Source organism: Cervus elaphus, chromosome X, assembly GCF_910594005.1.
Source record: "Cervus elaphus chromosome X, mCerEla1.1, whole genome shotgun sequence".
Classification (NCBI taxonomy): domain Eukaryota; kingdom Metazoa; phylum Chordata; class Mammalia; order Artiodactyla; family Cervidae; genus Cervus; species Cervus elaphus.
In genome coordinates, this window is record NC_057848.1 from 39,848,527 (window position 1) to 39,870,036 (window position 21,510).

At 37.4% G+C, this 21,510-nt stretch overlaps 1 pseudogene; it reads right to left on the reverse strand.

The window, feature by feature from the left end:
• Positions 1 to 7,267: 7,267 nt before the first annotated feature.
• Positions 7,268 to 21,510, reverse strand: part of LOC122689483 — a 64,559-nt pseudogene continuing 50,316 nt past the window's right edge.

Here is a 21,510-nt window from a genome sequence, read left to right on the forward strand (position 1 = left end):
GTGTGACATGTGGGATCTTATTTTCCAGAACAGGGATCAAACCAGGGCCCCCTGCATTGGAAGCATGGAGTCTTAACCACTGGACTGCTAAGGAATTCCCCAAAGATAAACCCATGTAGTCTGCTAAACATCACTAATGGTTAGGTACATGCAAATCAAAACTAAAATGAAATACCACTTTACATCCACCCACTAGGATGGCTAGAATCAAAAAGAGGTACAGCAACATGCATTCACCAGGATATAGAGAAATTGAAATCCTTATAAATTACTGAAGGGAATTTTACAGGTGTAATTCCCTTAGAAAACAGTTTAGCTATTGCTGAAAAGGTTAAATACAGAGTTATCATATGACCCAACAATTCCATTCTCAAGAGAATTAAAACTATATGTTCACATAAAGATTTTTACACAGGTCTCCCTCATAGTATGCAGATTCTTTACCATCTGAGCCACCAGAGAAGCAGCATTATCCTAAATAGTCAATAAAAATGCTGCTGCTGCTGCTAAGTTGCTTCAGTCTCGTCTGACTCTGTGCGACCCCATAGATGGCAGCCCACCAGGCTCCTTTGTCCCTGGGATTCTCCAGGCAAGAATACTGGAGTGGGTTGCCATTTCCTTCTCCCAATAAAAATGGAAATGACTCAAATGTCCATCAACAGATGCACAAACAAAATGTGATATATCCTTTCAATAGGTTATTATTTAGCAATGTCCATTAGTTGAAGAAAAATGTGATATATTATTCAGCAATGAAAAGGAAAAAAGTACTGATACATGCATTGAAAATGAAACAAATTAGATACTGATACATGATCTCACATGGATGCATCTGGAAAACATTACAAGTGAAAATTAAGTCAAAGAAGACAGTCACAAAAGACCATTTATTGTATAACTCCATTTATATGCAATGTCAGAATAGGCAAATGCATAGAAATAGAAAATATTTTAGTGATTAACAAGAGTTAGAGGGAAGAGAGGGATGAAGATGACTGCTTCATAGTAAAGGGTTGCTTTTGGGGGTGTTTAAAATATTCTGGAATTAGTGGTGATTTTGCACATTTTATAAATATACTAAAAAACACTGATTCCTACACACTGAAAAGTTAAATTTTATGCAATGTGAATTATATCTCAATAAAAATGTTATTAAAAATATTGATGGCTCTCTCCAGGAAATATAATGAATTCAAAATGGATCCTGGAATTTTTCATAAGTATTTCTTCATCTAAAGCATTTGCAAGGTTTTCTTTTTACCCACCTGGTCCAGAGAAATATATGTATATATAAAACCAAGGGGGGAAAATTCAGCATGTATAGAAACTTAAATGAAAATGAAAAACTCTGTGTAAAAACTGGGAATGTTTTGTAATGAGCCACGGAAAAAACAAATTTGTTTAACCTTTTGGGTCCCAAGGTCCCTTCTGTGTTCAAGTAGTTGAGTCTGGTAACATAACTTGCAGTAACAATCATTGGCTGCTCAACATCCATTTAGAGGACACTTTTTGTATATTTTTAGCTTTCTGTCTCAAAGTGGAAATTTCAGTGTTACCTCAATCAGTTGGCTTTCAGAGATGTTCAGAAGTTTCAGAGATGAAAGCAGAACACAAGAAAGAGAAAGAAAAAAACAATTCTTAAAAATGCAAGAGTTCTCCAGTGCTCTGAAGGCTGAACAAAGATACGTGTGTGTGCACATACAGGCATACAAAAAGCAAGGGAGTGGATGCTGAAGAAACAAGTCTCAGAAAATGTGGTTTAAAAAGATAATTTGGCAGAGCAGCATATAAATAATGTCAGAGGATGTGAAATATTCATTTCTACCTTTCTGGAGGAAACTGTAATATTCCCGAAGAGGTTGACCATTGAGTATCACAGAATAAAGGCACAAAACATCAGGAAGTGTCATAAATAAAAAAAGCCCGTAATTTTCTTTTCTTTTTTACTTTTTAAAACAAAGATAAACAGGAAGTAAGACATGTTCTTTTCTTAATGGCTTAAATGAAGTATAACTAATACATAATAAACTACAGTATTTGTAAAGTGTTCAAAATGGTAGTTTTGCCGTACGTTCACAACTGTAATACCATTACCATAATCAAGATGCAACAAATCAACAAATCCAACATCCCCAGAAATTTCTTAGTGTCCCTTTGCAATCCCTCTCTCTCGTTCCCTCCAAGCCACACTATCCTACCTCCAAAACTTCCCCCACCTTCTCTGAGCAGCAACTGCTTATTGGCATTTTGTCACAGCATGTTACTTTGTATTTTCTGGAGTTTTGTATTAATGAAATCTTACAGAGTCTACTCCTTCTTTTCGGGCTTCTTTTAATTACATTATCTTGAGATTCATATTGTTGTTTTTTTTTAATTAATTTATTTTTTTTATTAGTTGGAGGCTAATCACTTCACAACATTTCAGTGGGTTTTGTCATACACTGATATGAATCAGCCATAGATTTACACGTATTCCCCATCCCGATCCCCCCTCCCACCTCCCTCTCCACCCGATTCCTCTGGGTCTTCCCAGTGCACCAGGCCCAAGCACTTGTCTCATGCATCCCACCTGGGCTGGTGATCTGTTTCACCATAGATAATATACATGCTGTTCTTTCGAAACATCCCACCCTCACCTCAATCAAAAAATGGGCCAAAGAACTAAACAGACATTTCTCCAAAGAAGACACACAGATGGCTAACAAACACATGAGATTCATATTGTTTTGTGTGTGTTTTGTGTTTGTTTCGTGTTTTAGTAACTCACTCTTTTTATTGCCTGTACCACAATTTTTATTTATTTCATCTGTTGATTGACATCTGAGTTGTTTTTCAGTCCCAAGTTGTTGCAAATAAAGCTGCTATAAACACTTGTGTATAAGTGTTTTTGTGTGGTCATGTGCTTTCATTTGTTGATTAACTTCTGAAAACATACAAACTATTAATATGGCAATCAGGATTTATTTTGACTCAAAAGCAGTATATTACCGATTTTTTTTTACTCCAAGATGAATTTCTTTCCCTTGAAGTTTTAAGTTATCTAAAATCCTTGCTACAAATTGACAAAACTACTGCTATTTGAATCAGTTCTGTGTAATAATCTGTCAAATCATCAGTAGTACAATTATATGGTTGCTTGTAAATTACAATGCAATTTACAATTGCAAATTAATGCTTTTTATTTTAAAATATATTTTATGCTGATGGTAGGTATCACTGAATTGTCAGTGACCTTTCCCTTTACTTTTCCTTTTTTTTTAACCCTGAGATGTATAAATTTTAAAATAAGGCAAAGTTATTTGAAATTATTTTTGTATGGAATAACAAAAGACCCCAAATAGAGCAATTTAGAGAAGGAACAAAGCTGGAGGCATCACACTTCCTAATTTCAAATTATATTACAAAGTTACAGTAATCAAAACATCACAGTACTGGCATAAAAGCAGACACATAGACCAATGTAACAGAATAAAGAGTGCAGAAATAAATCCATGTATATAAAGTCAACCAATCTATGACAAGGGCACCAAAAATATACAATGGAGAAAAGACAGTTTCTTCATTAATGATGCTGGGCAACTGAATATCCACATGCAGAAGTATGAGATTGGACCCCTGGGAAAAGGGTTTTGGAGAACATTTATTGATTTTTCTATAGCAAATCTGTTGAGATTCATTTCTCATATTTTTCCTAGCTTTTACCATGACAGTACTGGATAAGATACTGTTCCAATCCAGCCCAAATTAATGTATTGTGAGGGCTGCTTTCATAAGAGTCTGGGTTGCTTGAGATCAAAGATACGTTCACAATGTTTGCTGAATAAAGGAAGAAGGAGTGGTAAGAACTGTGTTGTTCATATCCTACATATATTAATATTGGTTTATCACCTTAGGGCTTCCCTAATAGCTCAGTTTGTAAAGAATCCTCCTGCAATGCAGAAGACCTAAGTTCAATTCCTGGGTCGGGGAGATCCACTGGAGAAGTGATAGACTACCCACTCCAGTAATCTTGGGCTTCCTTTGTGGCTAAACTGTTAAAGAATCCTCCTGCGAAACTAGTACAGCCGCTATGGAGAACAGTGTGGATATTCCTTAAAAAACTGGAAATAGAACTGCCATATGACCCAGCAATCCCACTCCTGGGCATACACACTGAGGAAACCAGATCTGAAAGAGACACGTGTACCCCAATGTGCATCGCAGCACTGTTTACAATAGCCAGGACATGGAAGCAACCTAGATGCCCATCAGCAGATGAATGGATAAGAAAGCTGCGGTACACATACACCATGGAATATTACTCAGCCATTAAAAAGAATACATTTGAATCAGTTCTAATGAGATGGATGAAACTGGAGCCCATTATACAGAGTGAAGTAAGCCAGAAAGATAAACACCAATACAGTATACTAACGCATATATATGGAATTTAGAAAAATGGCAACAATAACCCTATATACAAGACAGAAAAAGAGACACAGATGTATAGAACAGACTTTTGGACTCCATGGGAGAAGGCAGGGGTGGGATGATCTGACAGAACGTCATCAAAACATGTATATTATCAAGTGTGAAACAGATCACTAGTCCAGGTTGGATGCATGAGACAAGTGCTCGGGGCTGGTGCACTGGGATGACCCAGAGGGATGGGATGGAGAGGGAGGTGGGAGGGGGGTCCAGGATGGGGAACACATGTAAATCCATGGCTGATTCATGTCAATGTATGGCAAAAACCACTACAATATTGTAAAGTAATTAGCCTCCAACTAATACAAATAAATGAAGAAAGAAAAAAGAATCCGCCTGCAATGCAGAAGACCTGAGTTCGATCCCTGGGTTGGGAAGATCCCCTGGGAAAGGGAAAGGCTACCCATTCCAGTATTCTGGCCTGGAGAATTCCATGGACTATACAGTCCATGGGATCACAGAAAGTCAGACACTAACAAATTTTTGTTGGGATATAGTTGCTTTACAATGTTGTGTTAGTTTCTGCTGTACAGCAAAGTGAATCAGCTATAGGTATACATATAGCCCCTCTGTTTTAGACGTCCTTCCCTTCTAGTCAACACAGAGCACTGAGTAGCATTCCCTTTGCTACACAGTAGGTTCTCGTTAGTGATCTATTTTATGCTTAGAAGTATATATATGTCAATTTCAGTCTTCCAATTCATCTTACCCGTCTTTCACCCTGGGTATCCATAAGTTTGTTCTCTACATCTGTGTCTCTGTTTTTGTTTTGCAAATAATTTCCTCAGTACCATTTTTCTAGATTCCAGATATAAGTCATATTATATGATATTTGTTTTTATCTTTCTGGATTACTTTGAATGACAGTCTCTAGGTCTATCTACATCTTTGCAAATAGCACTATTTTGTTCTTTTTATGGCTGAGTAATATTCCATTATGTAGATATTATATATGATACTACATCTTTATCCATTTCTCTGTTGATGGACATCTAGATTGCTTCCATGTCCTGGCTATTGTAAATAGTGCTGCAATGTATACTGGGATGGATGTATCTTTTGGAAGTTATAGTTTTCTCCAGGTATATGCCCAGAAGTGGGATTTCTGGGTCATATGGTAGTTCTATTTTTAGGTTTTTTAGGAAACCCCATACTCTTCTCCATAGTGGCTGTAACAATTTATATTCCCACCAACAGTGTAGGTGGATTCCCTTTTCTCCACACCCTCTCCAGCATTTATTGCTTATAGATTTTTTTTAAGATGGCCATTCTGACCAGTGTGAAGTGATCCCTCCCTGTAGTTTTGAATTTTCACCTCCTTGTGATACCTTTAATAATTAGTGATGTTGAGAATCTTTTCATGTGCTTATTGGCTATCTATATCTCTTTGGAGAAATGTCTGTTTAGGTCTTATATCCATTTTTTGATTGGGTTGTTTGTTTTTTTGTTATTGAGTTGTATGAGTTGTTTGTGCATATTGGAAATTAACCCCTTGTTGGTTGCATCATTTGGAAATATTTTCTCCTATTCTGAGGGCTGTCTTTTTGTTTTGTCTAGGTCCATCTTGCCTGTGGGAGCACTCGTCCATTCAGATGTTTTGTAGGCACTGAGTTTTTCCTAAGCTGCTCATGGGTGTGTCAATTCATGGTTTGCACAGCTGTGAGGAGAGATTTCAGCTTTTTTTCCTTAGTTGCATGGCCTCTGGTGCTCAGCTGTGGTTTTAGCCCCACCTCTGCATGTGGGCCACTCACAGGGGTCTGCTCCAGAGACTACCCTGGAGTACTCCGGTCCACTCCAATGAGGATGGGGTATGGAGGTGGCATGGCCTTGAGGGTCATAGGAACCCCAGCAGCAATAGGTGCATGAAAAATTTGGTGAGAAATCCGGCCCCGTTGGTGACGAGGCATGTGGGGAGGCCCATAACCACTGGCACAAGAGATTCAGCCCTGGGTAGGAGCCTTTCCTAGCTCCTGGCCACTGGCATAAGATAGTCAGCCTCGGCAGGGGCCTTTCCTATTGCCCAGTGACAGGTGCTCAAGGGCCATACCCATTGGGGGCCTTACCTTAGTGTTTGGCTGCAGGTGTGAGAGGGCCCAGCCCTGGTGGTGGCCTTTCCTGGAGCCTTGGGTGCAGGGGCCAGCATGTGGGGAGAGAAGCTGCAATAGCAGCTTCAGTCTCTGCGCATGACTCAACAATGGCACCTCCACAAGCATTCTTGGTTGCAGATTTCCTCACTCCCCACCCCCTGAGGCTGTCTCCTTGCATCCAGCAGCAGTCCTCTCCCCGAGTTTGCTCTCCAATCCCCATGTTCCAGCTCCCAGCCCCTGTGCACACTAGCAGACACATTTCCCAGGCTAAAGCACACAAGGCTGTGGCATGGACCATCTGTGTAGGTCTCACTCTATCCTGCCTGCCACAGACCGACCATGTCACTCTCCTCTTACAGCCCCAGATGCTCTCCTTCTGCCCCAACTGACCTCCCCGTCAGTGAGGAAGCTCCCCAGATGTGGGAACCTCACCACTCTTTCGGCTCCCCCTCATAGGGGCACAGGTCCCACCCCACTTCCTCTCTACTTCTTTTCCCTTCATCCTTCATCCTACCCAGTTACATGGGGATCTTTCTTGTCCTTTCTGGTGCCTGAGGTCTTCTGCTCATGTTAAGCTAGTGCTGTGTGAGAACTGTTCCATCTTGATGCATTTGTGGAGTGAGACCAACTTCATGTCCAGCTACTACTCTGCCATCTTGCTTTCCCTGCCTGACAGCATGTGTTTTAATCTGTTGTGTGTCCTTGAGCAAGTGTCAGCTGCCTGGTGCTCTTTTGGGTCTTCTAGCTCTGAACTCTGGAGTCTCTAGCTTCAAGAGTAAGGTCTGAGGGTTAAGAAGGTCATAATTACTTCCAGATTCCTTCATCCTCAATTCTATCTGCCCACAGATCCATCCCAGCGTGGTGGCTGATTCTCCTGCTGCTCTGCACAGTGAACTGAAAAGGGCTCTCTCTAGAGGGGTGCAGCAGGTAGCACCTGGGCTCTGAGGGAGCAAGCAATTCACAGAGACCCCAGAAAGCCAATGGCCTAGAGCCATGTGTAGGTGAGAGAGGTCTAAACCTGGTCCCCCATGCAGCGGCACCTGCCTTTGATGGGAGTGGCAATGGGAAATTTATGTCTACATTTCTAATTTTCCTACAAGGAACACATTTAATAATAATAAGGAAACAGCTTTGCAAAAACACACTGCATTCAGCATGCGGTTTCAAGGCTCTGGCCCCCGTATCTCCTGCACTGCCCCCTCACCACCCAGCTCTGCAGCACAGGGTCCCAGGTTTCAGTGTTGGTTCATCTTTAAAGGAGGCTCTAGACAGACCTTTAATACACTTGATCTTAGCTGAAAGGCCCAGAAGCAGTAGATAAACCTTTAATAATAAAATTTTATACTTAGTGTCTTGGGAGAAACTTCATGTATATTATGCCATACTATGCTGCAATCCTCATGAAAATCTCATAGGGTAGGTAGTAGTAGTATTATCTTTTTACAGAATTCTAGAGGCTGGAGAGGTTAAATAGCTTGTCTTAATCACATGACTAGGAAAAGGCAGAATAGGGGTTGACACTTGGATTTGATGAACCCCACAGGTTATTTGTGGGGTTCATCAGGGAAAGACATAGAAAGAGATGGTTGGATGGTATCACTGACTCAATAGACATGAGTTGAAGCTAGCTCTGGGAGATGGTGAAGGACAGGGAAGCCTGGTGTGTTGCAGTCCACGGGGTTGCAAAGAGTCGGACATGACTGAGTAACTGAATAACAACAGCAGGTCATTTGTGAAGGAGGGAGATAATATTTAACACTTATTCTAGGCAAGAAACTCCATTAAATGCATTATAAAATTGTCTAAAAATTTAATTACCACCATGAAGTAAGAACCATTATGACCTCCATTTTACAGTTCTATGTATTTCCATTGGGCTTCCCTGGTGGTTCAGTGGTAAGAATTCCATATGCCAGTGCAGGATACTCCAGTTCGATTCCTGGGTCAGGAAGATCCCCTGAAGAAGGAAATGGCCACCTACTCCAGTATTCTTGCCTGAGAAGTCCCATGGACAGAGGAGCCTGGCGGGCTATAGTCCATAGAGTCACAAGAGTCAGATATGGCTTAGCAACTAAATAACAACAACAGTTTCCATAACTAAATATAGAGTTACATATATTGTACCCAATGTTACATATACTGGAAGCAAGCAGAAGTGTAGGAGGATAATCTGGGTTTTCTTATCCTAGTTGAATGTTCTTTCCTTTATGCCACATCTTTTATCTATTAGGAGAATTATCTTAAGACATGGAGAGCAATCCCCTTTCTTGGGCACTTTGGGATCAAGTTGAGCTTGAGCAGTAGTGATAATTCTGGAATTTAAATTTGGAGAATGAGGACAGACATAGTTAACTTATGTTTTCGATGCTACACAAAGAACATTGAAGTGGTCTAAATTTTTCCTTGATTGGACTCAAATTGACACCATTCTCTTATCTCCGTTTAAAATAATTACAAGCAGAGAATAAATTCAATAGTTTTGTAACCAAAATCATCTTAAATAGTCAGAAGTCAAACACATTCATCTTTTTGCCCACAATCTCAAGACAAAATTCTGTGGCAGATTAGTAAAATGAAAGACCACAAAATTAACCAAATCTTAATTTTTCTTGTCATATAATAAACAATAAGGCAATATTACTCTTTATACAAAGATATGCCACTGCTTAGGGAAATGGAGATAAATATGAAACTGAAAAATCTAGTAGGAAAGATTAGAATTTAATCAACAATTATGGATGTGCATAGAATACCATTTTTATAATATTTAAACACTTTCGGTATCTGATGATAATTACTAACCAACTGCTCTCTTGTTTAAAGAGACCTTCCATAATTTAGGGTAATATTAATCTTATTCAATACTCAAGACTCTTATAGAATTCTTAGAAAGTAAAAGTTTTAATTATATTTAAATATGACATGGAATCAGTCCCTAAACCATATTTGTAAAAAACAAAAGTTAGACCTAGAGTAAAAATTGATGACAAAACTGTACAATTTAATTACACTGAGTCTATGTATTAAAATGTCCATTAACAGCCTTTTAACTTCAGAAAGATTTGTACTATGTTCAGTGAATGATTTAATGTCAAGTCAAAGATCTTATCCTTTATTTTGAGTTACCAAATTCTAGTTCTATTTTTTAAATGTATAATGTATTGGTCTAATACATTTAATATCATTGAGATAATCATATTCATATACTTCAATTTCATCAAACATGAAAAGAATACATAGCTATTGTACAAATTAAAAAATATAAAAATTATGTGAAGGAAATAAAATCAAGCATTATCCCACTACTCAGAGATAACCTGTTAATATTTTTAGTGTATACCCTTTTCAGGTTTTCTATGCTTCTTATATCCTATTTTAAAAGAGAGATCTTTCTCCACACATAATTTTGCATCTTGTTTTTGTTTTTTTCTTGATATGATATTATTGAATTTGCTTCTTCTTATCTTATTCACACTTTGGCCCACTCTCATCCAGTTTTCCACCTTTCCAATGAAACTGATGTCTAAATGGACACATTTCTGTCTTCATCTTTCCTAAGAACTCAAATGCCATTGTCCTATATGGCAGCCACTAGCCACATTTGGCTATTAAATTAAAAGAAATTCAGTTCCTCAGTCACAATAGCCATATTTCAAGTGTTCAATAGCCAACTATGGCTAGTGGCAACTGTGTTCTACAGCACAGATCTAGAATATTCTCATTACTATAGAAGCTTCACTTGGACACTGCTGTCTCAACAACTTTTGACAAAATTATCCAGTCCTTCCGTTTCAAGAAAGTTTCCCCACCAGCTACTATGAAAACCTACTCTCCTCTTAACTTTAATATGGCCTGTTCTTGGTCTCCTTTACTGGATCCTCTTATTTTTTTTTTCCAAAAAAATTGTATTTTATATTGGAGTATAGCCAATTAACAATGTTGTGATAGTTTCAGGTGCACAGCAGAGAAACTCACTCATACATATTGATCCTCTTATTTTCATCATAAAAATGTTAGCATATCCTAGAGCTTAATTTATAGACCTCCATTCCTTTTACTCTGTACCCTTACCTTAGGTGATCAGATCAAGCCATGGATTTAAATAACATTCCTAAACTGGCTACTCCCAAAATTATATCTCCAGCCACAATCTCTAACTTTGAACTCCAGACATATGTCTATTGTATATGAAAACATTTTTGTTTTCAACTTAATATGTTGAAAATTGTCTTATTTCCAGTCCTCCAAAATCTACCAAGTTAGTCTAAAAATTAAAAGTCACCTTTTAGTAATGCTTTTCCCTCTACTCTCAGAATCCATCTCCTTTTCTTTATTTAATAATTTAATAAAGAAGTACTTAAGGCATGCTGAGAGAAAAAGTTTAATAATAAAGGGATGAGAAAAGTACAAAATGATAATACAATAAAGGCAAGTGTTGTGATGTTAATTCTAAAAAGAGTTAAATTGTAAACTGTGCCAAAAGCAGTATTTCATGTTCACAAGACATACATTCTTGATAGAAAATATGCTTCAGATTATATAAAGGAAACACAGGTGAATGTACAAAGAGAAACTGCAGATGAATCAATCTTCAAGGGATGGATCTTTTCTCATAACTTATTTAACAGATCAAGGTAAACAAAAATGCATAACAGTTTTGTGAATTTGGATAATTCATTAACTATCTCATTCTGAACCATACAAAATTGTATCAAAAGTACATATTCTTTTTAAATACTAAATATCAATAGAAAGTAAAATATTATATTTAAAAAACTTTTCTGCTGACAGCCAAAATTATAAAATATCTCAGAATAACATTGGCAAATGAATAAAATTTTTGTAAATTACTTTGGTATTTAAAAGACAAGATCCTTAATAAATAAAAAGATGTGCCACATTATTTGATAGGAGGATTTGACAAATAGATTATAAATTTCATCTCTAAGTGCTAATTTAGTGGTTTAGTGGTATAGCTAAGATTATTTTGAAAATAACAATGAACAGAATTTGCAGTGCCAGATTTGAAAATATTTATGTATTGTAAGGCTAAAATAAATCAATGCACGACTGATAAGAGAATAAACAAAAACTGCTTGTCTACATACTATATGTCTTTATCTATGTGTATGAACTTTATATATCATAAAGGTGGCATTTCAAATCAGAAAATACTGATGGGGCAATTGGCTGCCAAGTTATTCCTAATCACAGAGGTAAAGTTTTAAAAATCTTACAGGATAAGACTAAGAGAATTGATTGCAGTTAAAAACATTTTTCTGTATCTAAGAAATCTCATGAATAATTAATCAAAACTCAAAAGCTAGTGAAACCTGGATAATATTTGCAACATATGACAGAATAAGGGTAGATACAATTATTATGTAGAGTTCTAACAAATAAATGAGGCAATCACAAATATCCCAGTAGAAAAATGTTTGAAGGGCAAGAACATGAAACTTACAAAAGAAGGAATAGGAAAGGTAAACCTATAAAAATAAATTCCATATAATTAAATAGTAATTAAATAAATTTGAACTAAAAACCCTGTAATAATATTGTTTCTATAGCTTCTCTGTCAAATTAAAACAAATTTCTTTATGGTTAACTATCCAGTATTGACAAGGAATTGAAATTTTTCATACTTTGCTGATGTGATTATAATTTACCATGACCTTTAAGTAAGCGAAGTAATTAATATGTATAAAAAGTCTTTAAGATATTTGTCAAATATGAAAACTGACTCAAATTCCACTCCTATGAAATTATATTGAATAACTAGAAATAGGCATAAATTCAATGAAATCTACAGGATAATGCTTTCATTTTTCTGTATAGTATTATTTCATAGGAAGCATGAATTTATATATATATGTGTGTGTGTGTGTACATGTATGTATATATTTGTATAAACAAGAGATGATTTGCTTGAACAAAGCAAGATCTATCAAATCTTGGCTATTGTCATCAAATAAGGTATCTACACTATACTTGTCCCACTCTGTCCAGGAGTATGGTGACCCAGTCCTTCCTTCAAGTGTACCAAAGCTCTTCTCTTTTCTGCTTCCACTCACAGACTTTACTTATGGACTCTGCCTCTCTGGATACATCGATCACAAGCTTCCTAACAAGCTGTATCCTGGCAACTGCCATTCTTCTGTGAAATAAGAAAGAGAGAAGAGGGAGAGTTAACTAGATTGGCCCCAGCCTTGTCCCAAAAAAATTTCCTTGAAGCCGAGAGAAGCCTGTTCTGCTCTTTAAATGGTCTGATCCTTGAGGATAAGAGTCAGGTACAGGTGCTTTTGGCGTATATGTGCATGCTCGGTCATGTTCGACTCTGTGACTCCATGGACTGTAGCCCACAAGGCTCCTCGATCCATGGAATTTTCTAGGCAAGAATACTGGAGTGAGTTGCCATTTCCTCCTCCAGGATCAAACCTGGGTATCCTGCACTGGCAGGCAGATTCTTTAAGACTAACACCACCTGGGAAGCCCTATGTGTTTTATTTCTATACGGTATTTCTATAAAACATTTCCCACCTTTTTACAGGTTAGCATGTGTAATCTAATTTACTGCTAAGTCAGCACTTGACTTTTCAAGCAAAGTTTTGAGTAATAGTTCAGTTCAGTCGCTCTTTGTGATCCCATGGACTGCAGCACGCCAGGCCTCCCTGTCAATCACTAACTCCCGGAGCCTACCCAAACTCATGTCCATTGAGTCGGTGATGCCATCCAACCATCTCATCCTCTGTCATCCCCTTCTCCTCCTGCCCTCAATCTTTCCCAGCATCAGGGTTTTTTCAAATGAGTCAGCTCTTCGCATCAGGTGGCCAAAGTATTGGGAGTTTCAGCTTCAACATCAGTCCTTCCAATGAACACTCAGGACTGATCTGCTTTAGGATGGACTGGTTGGATCTCCTCGCAGTCCAAGGGACTCTCAAGAGTCTTCTCCAACACCACCATTCAAAAGCATCAATTCTTCGGTGCTCAGCTTTCTTTATAGTCCAATTCTCACATCCATACATGACTACTGGGAAAACCATAGCCTTAACTAAATGGATAATAGATTATTAGTTAAAGATTTTGTTTTAGTTATTAACTTTTCAGGGGTCTGCACAAATATTTTCATGGGCGATTGAAAGAGGCTGCATCAGGATTTGCTAGCCAAAATCATGACCAACTGTTAACCTTTTTCTCCTGACTGTGAAAACAGTGTTTTAATATTATGGAAGTAGATATCATGATGATATACTTGTTAGGCATCATAAATATCTTGGACAAAATGGAGTATAATTTTTAAACAGCTTCATTGAGTTATAATTCACATCCCATGCAATCCACCCATTTAAATTCTACAATTAAATGTTTTATAACATATTCACAGAACGTGCAACCATCACCATTCCAGAACATTTTCCAGAACATTTTCATCATTACAAGAAAGAAACCCTGTACCCATTAATAGTCACTCCCTGTTTATCCCCAACCCCCCATCCAAGTTCTGGGCAACCATTAATCTTTCTGTTTCTACAGATTTATCTCTTCTGGACATTTCATATGAATTGAATCACACACTATGAGTTCTTTTGTATCTGACTTCTTTCACTTAACACAATATTTTCAAGGTTCGTCGTTATAGAAGCATGAATCATTTCATTCCTTTTTACTCCTGAATAACATTCCATTGTATGGATATAAAATATTTAGCAGTTGATGCACATTTAGGTAGTTTCTACTTTTTGTCTATTATGAATAACACTGCTATGAAACTGTATGTATTTTTAAGACATGTTTTCATTTCTCTTGGGCATATACCTAGGAGTGGAATTGATGGGGTATATGGTAACTTTGTGTTTAGCTTTCTGGGGAAATGCCAAGCTGTTTTTTACAGCAACTTCACCAGTTTACCTCCCCATTGAGGTGCAGGTTCAATCCCTTAGTCGGGAAGATCCCCTGGAGAAGCGCATGGCAACCCACTCCAGTATTCTTGCCTAGAGAATCTCATGGACAGAGGATCTTGGGCTACAGTCCATGGGGTCGCAAAGAGTCAGACATGACTTAGCAACTAAGTACACACAAGCACACGGCAATGTAGGAAGGTTGTTGTCATGTTTTGATTATAGCCATGGTAGTAGATATAAAGTGGTGTCTGATTGTGGTTTTGATTTGCATTTCCTTGATGGCTAATGATGTCAAACACCGTTTCATGTGTTTCTTAGCCTTTCATATATCTTCTCTGGAAAAATGTTTTTTCACGTCAATAGATTTAATTTTTAAATCATATGCTATTTATTGTCTGTTGCCATGGATGTGAAGGCATATGGAAAGTATTTGAAAAATAAAATACCTAGTGCATTACACCTTCCTGTTTTTACTGCATTCTTCAGTTCTTTGTGTACTGACCAAACCTTATCAGAGATACCATGTGAGAGCTTTAGAAAATGTCCTATTTTTCATCTTACATTCCTGATTACATGTTTGTCATTAAAATCTCTTCATTTATATTATCTAACTAAAAGCAAGATCAGATTCCTTAATTTTAGAGTTTTGAATAGAAAGTACATTAGCTATTACTGTGAATTTAAATTCCAAAGAAATCTTTCAAATGTTTGATTTATTAAATCAAATTCATTTTAACCCAGGAGGAAACTGGATCTATATGTAGCAGGATACTTTTTTCTTTGTGTTTAATGATCCACCATCTTAAAGAAGATAGAGGAATTACTTGAGACAGACTGACAAGTCAGCCTTAAACGTACTCAGTGTCTATTAGGAAAATACTTCTACAGCTTTCTTACTGTCGTCCATTTGTTCCTTCTCCTTCATTCTGCTTCTGCTAAGGCTAGAGCCCATCTTGACTGGGCCATGTGCTCTTACTACCCCCAAGTGGCTCCTAATTGACCTACAGTTGGACTCACTAGTAACAAGGAACTCAGTCACCTTTAGAAGCAACTCGTTTTGTATTTGGACAGATGGCTCAGCAGTAAAGAATTCGCCTGCAATGCAGGAAATGCAGGTTCCACCCCTGGCTCAGGAAGATCTCCTGGAGGAGTGGCAACCCACTCCAGTATTCTTGCCTAGAGAATCCCATGGACAGAGAAGCCTGGTGGGCTATAGTCAGGAGCAAGCACTCACTCAACCTGAAAGAGGATTATTTCCCTACTTTTCCATTCCTTCTGATTTAGCAAAAGAAAGTGAGGACAGGTTGTTTGAGAGGACACTCCATTTTGATTGCAACTGCCTACAACAAAGCCCCCAATGGAAGCGAAATTCTTCCTGCCCCTCATTATGCTCTTGGTTCCATGGCTCACACTCTGTGCTGTGCTGTGTTCAGCCACTTCAGTCACGTCTGACTCTTGGCGACCCTATGGACGGTAGCCCACCAGGCTCCTCAGTCCATGGGATTCTCCAGGCAAGAATACTGGAGTAGGTTGTCATGCCTTCCTCCAGGGGATCTTCCCAACCCAGGGATTGAAACTGCAGCTCCTGAAGCTTCTGCATTGCAAGCAGATTCTTTACCACTGAGCCACAGAGGAAGCCCCAGCTCATACTCTATCCATATTCAATTTCTGGTTCTTCTCAGATCCATTCATTTGCTTCCTCAGTCTACTCACTATCTCTGGCTAATAAGCCATCAGTTAGTAATAAAAATGCTTACTTAGAGAAGAGAGACATTGTTCCCATCATTATTTTTCCAAGCACCTTTCTAATATTTTTCTCTGTTGTCCATTCTCTGCAATATAAACTTTTTCTCATTAATCAGATTAGTTGTACATGCCTTCCTAGAAATCTGCTGACTAACTACTGGTCTCAAATGTGTGTGTGTGTGCATGCTCAGCTGTGTCTGACTCTTTGCAACCCCATGGACTGTAGCCCACCAGGCTCCTCTGTCCTTGGAATTTTCCAGGCAAGAACACTGGAGTGGGTTGCCATTTCCTTCTCCAGGGGGTCTTCCCAATCCAGGAATCGAACCCGTGTCTCTTGGGTTTCCTGCAATAGCAGGAGGATTTCTTTACCACTAGCACCACCTGGGAAGAAATCTCTTTGCTGACTACTGGTTTCAAATAAGAAATTTAAAATAGAATTCTTTTGATGGTAAATATTAAAGGAGGTGGAGAGAAGTATCTGAAGTCACTTTCTGAATTCTTTGTCTCATTTTATGTGGCTGGTGAGCAAAGAGTAGAAAATTCAGTGGTTCTTTATTCAAACTTGTGTGGGTATGGATGTGGGTGTAACTGTCGATGCTCTTCTCAACTTGCATTAAGTGGCGCACATGCACAAACACTTATTAACGTGGAGATTAATCTTTCTTTAGTAATAAAAAAAAGTTTTAATCACAGCCTGGAGCATGGGGAATCTAGGGTCACAAAAATTATTTAAAACAAAAACTTAATTCATATAGAAGTTTGCTGCAGATAGAAGCTTCCCCTAGTGTGCCGTTTTTCTAAGCCTTCTTTTCTGTTCCATACCATTACCTGAAGGTGGCACCGTTCTCACAAACTAATTTCTCAGGACTCAAAGGTAGGCACTCATCTTGCCAACAATATTGAAAAGGTCAAACCACTACAGAAAACCACTTTATATCACTGAAATATATTAAGCAAGAAAATTCAGATAACTTATGCTCATCTCAAAGATGACAACAAAAAGAGAAAATGAGAGAAAAATCTCATCATATAGCTGCATAAACAAACCTTTATGCTGTGATAGTTGCTCACTCACGTCCAACTCTTTGCAATCCCGTGGACGCCTGCAATCCCGCCAGGCTCCTCTGTCCATGGGGATTCTCCAGGCAAGAATAATGGAGTGGGTTGCTGTGCCCTCCTCCAGGGGATCTTCCCAACCCTGGGATCAAACCCAGGTCTCCCGCATTGCAGGTGGATTCTTTACCACCTGAACCACTCGGGAAGCCCAATCAAACCTTTAAGAAGAATCAAAAGAACAGAAAAATGAAGATGATTATGTTTTAAAGACTAAAGGGAGGCTGGAGGGGGTGATCGGGATGGGGAATACATGTAAATCCATGGCTGATTCATGTCAATGTATGGCAAAAACCACTACAATATTGTAAAGTAATTAGCCTCCAACTAATAAAAATAAATGAAAAAAAAAATAAACGAAAATGCTTCAAAACTTCTACAAGCTAATAAGACCCATGAAACAAAAGTAACTGCCAGGGCACAAAGCATGCTGTTTCAAAGAACAGCATCTAAAAGGGAGTTTTAAGAAGAAATTATCCTATAGTTACACTTGCAGTTCCCTGCTTTAAATGACCCTTTTCAGTGGTTCCACATCTCCTGAAACAGTTCTGGGCAAAGAGTAACTTCTAGTATTTCTTTAGAAATGTCTTCAAAATGCCAAGTAGCTCAATTTGTTCCTGGCTTTGCTGAAATTATGTATTTTATAATCAGTGAAAAAAATAAAAGCCAATCCAAACCTTATCTACTCTTGGAGCTAGCCCTGGATATAGCATGTGTTTTGTCTACTCTGGCCCACACAGAAACAAAATGTCAGAGGCCAGTTTTTAGGATGGAGAATAGATATTATAATGTGCAGCATAGACACAAACTTGAAAGGCCACCAAAATTGTTACTCAGAATGTCAAATGTTTGAGACCAACTTGTTTGGTCATAACAACACAAAATGGAATAAGAATCTTCTGTGACATACTTCATATACCTTAGTCACCAATGATTCCTGTAAGAACATGCAGTTTTATATCCACTGTGATGGTGCAGAATTCCAAATCCTGGCAGAAAATGGACTTCTGACTTCATGGGCCCATTCTGGTTTTGAAATGAAGGCTGAAGTAAATGTAGACTTGTCTTTATAATGGGAAAAAAAACCTCTATTTTTTTCCATTCCATTCCCTTTACTTATGATTATGTATTTAGACCAAAGTTGGCAAACTGTAGCCTGGGCAAAATCTGGCCTGCCACTTGTTTGTGTAAAGTTTTATTGGAACACAACTGTGCCATTTATTTCTGTATTCTCTATGGCTCTATATTTGCACCACAACCACATGGTTTAGTAGTTACAACAGAGATTGCTTGGCCTGCAAAACTGAAAATAATTTCTTCTAGATTAAAGTTTCACCAATCCCATACCAGATTGTGATATCCATGCCCCACCCCTCGAGAAGGTAAGTTGCATGGCAGCATGAACTATACATATATCTTATTCACTACTGTATTCCTTTCCCTTAGCTCAGTGTCTGGTACATAACTGATGTTCAATAAATATTGGTTGAATGAATGAGGGAATAAATAGTACCCTGAGCATATTCAGGCATGCAGTTTTTTTCTCCATGCCCAGATACAAGAAAAACCGTCATACTGCACTGCCCCTACATCTTCAGACAGCTGCATCATGAAGTCTGAGTGAGAAGATTGGAAAGAAACCAAGGCTGGAGCAGTAACTGAAGCAATGGCTTAACATCTGAGTCACATTGTTGGCATAGTTCACTCATGTACATCTCTCTTAGATTGTGTGGCTATGATAATGATGGTCATCATTTGTGAAGTACTTGGTATGTATCAGGAACTTTGTATGCATTGTATTATATAATATTTATAGCCCTGTAACATATGCACTATTATCATCATTCCCATTTTATAAATGAGCAATGAAGACACAAACCTTAAATAACTTGCTAAAGGGAGCAGAGATGTGGAAGCAGAATGGGAATCCAGGTAAGGTGATTCCAGAGCCTGGTATAGAAGAAGCAGAATTCCTTGTTCAATAGAAGTGTGTTTTGTTTTGTTATGATGGTCAGAATAGTTGCAGGAATTCTCTGATTTGGTCACAGCTTTATAAAATGCTGTTCTGACTATAAATACCAACTTTCCCCCTTCCATCTTTGTGACAAAAAACAAAGGAGTATCTCTGTACTAACTTCTCCAAGGGGTAAATGCTGACGGAAAAGAAGATTTTGAAGAGGTGAAAATTAATAATGGCAAATTCAAAGACAGTGACAAATGCTTTGAAGAACTGAGGCATCAGATTTGGTCATCTCTGCTAGAGCAGTTTCAGTGGAAGGGTGAACCTTAATACCTAATAGTGGAAGGTTAAAAGGAAACAAATGTACCAAAACCAGACAAAGACATCACAAGAGGGAATAAAAAATTCTAAACCAATACCCCTCATTAATATAGACATAAAAATCTTTTAAAATTCTAGAAAAGCAAATTCTGCAATAGGCAAAAAAAGGAGTACATACCACAGCTAAGTAGGGATTATCCCAGTAATGCTATAGTTGATTCAGCATACATAAATCAATCAGTGCAGTTCACCATGTTAATGCATTAAGAACAATATTCTCAATAGATGCAGAAAAAACTTTTAACAAAGTCCAGCATCTTTTACCATAAAAACACTTAACAAACTAGGAATAAAGGGGAGGTTCTTCAATCTGACAAAAAGCTTCTATGAAAACTTTAGAGCTAACATCTCAATTAATGGTGAAAAATCAAAAGCTTAAGATCAAGTACAAAACAAGGATGCCCTGTCTTCCCACTTTTATTTCACATTATACTGCAAGTTCTAGACAGGGCATTAGGAAAGAAAAAGAAACAAAAGGCATTCAAAATGGAAAGAAAGAAGTAAAACTATATTCATAGATGACATGACCTTATACTCTAAAAATGATAAGAAATAGCCCCCAAACTATTAGAACTAACAAATTCAGCAAATTTTTAGACTGTAAGAACAATATACACAAAAGATTGTACAACCATATATAATTGCATTGTTTTTTATACAAGTATATTGTATTCCATTGCAATTCCTATACAATCTGAAAATCAAATTAAGAAAATAATTTCATTTAAAATCAAAAAGTGTTAAATACTTAGGAATAAATTTAACCAAAGAGATGTAAGATTTACACAATAAAAAGCTATGAGAACATTATTTAAATAAATCAAAGATGTATGTAAATATAAAGAGAGTCCATGTTCAAAGATGGGAAGACTAATATGAAGATGACAATACTCTCAAAATTTATCTACAGATTCACAGCAAGTCCTATTGAAATCTCAGCTGCCCCTTTCTGTAGAAATAGATAAGCTGATACTAAAGCCACGTGGAAATAGGAATAGCCAAAACAACTGGGAAAAATAACCAGGTTTGATGGCTCACACTTCCCATTATCAAAATTTAAGCTCTTGTAGTCAAGATTGTTTGGTACAGGCATAAGAATACCTCTCTCTCTCTCTCCCTCTTTCTCTCTCTCTCTTTCTCCATATATATGTACACTATTGAGTTCTCAGGATAAATACCCATAGTGGAATGGTTGGGTCATATGGTAGTTTTATTTCAAGTTTTTAAAGAAATCTCCATACTGTTCTCCATAGTGGCTGTATCAATTTGTATTCCCACCAACAGTGCAAAAGGGTTCCCTTTTCTCCACACCCTCTCCAGCATTTATGTTTGTAGATTTTTTTGATGATGGCCTTTCTCACCGGTGTTGAATACTTATATATGGGATAAAAATGAAAGTATAAAGATGAACCTACATATTTATAGTCAATTGATTTTCAACAAGGATGCCAAGACAGTTCAATGAGGATTCAACAAATGATGTTGTGACAACTGGATATCCACATACAAAAGGATGACTTTGAAACCTTACTACACAATATACAAAATTTGATTCAAATTGTATCAAAGATCTAAATATGAGTTTAAACTATAAAACTCTTAAAAGAAAACATAGGCATAAATCTTCATGACTTTGGATTTGGCAATTTATTTTTTTAGATATAATACTGAAAGCACAAACAACTAAAGAAAAAACTAGATAAATTGGAATTCATTAAAATTTTGTGCTTCGAAAGACACTATTTTAAAAACAGAAAGACAATCCATAGAATGGGGGACAATATTTGTAAATCATATATCTGATCAGGATCTCATACTCAGAGTATATGAAGAACTCTCACAACTCAATAATGAA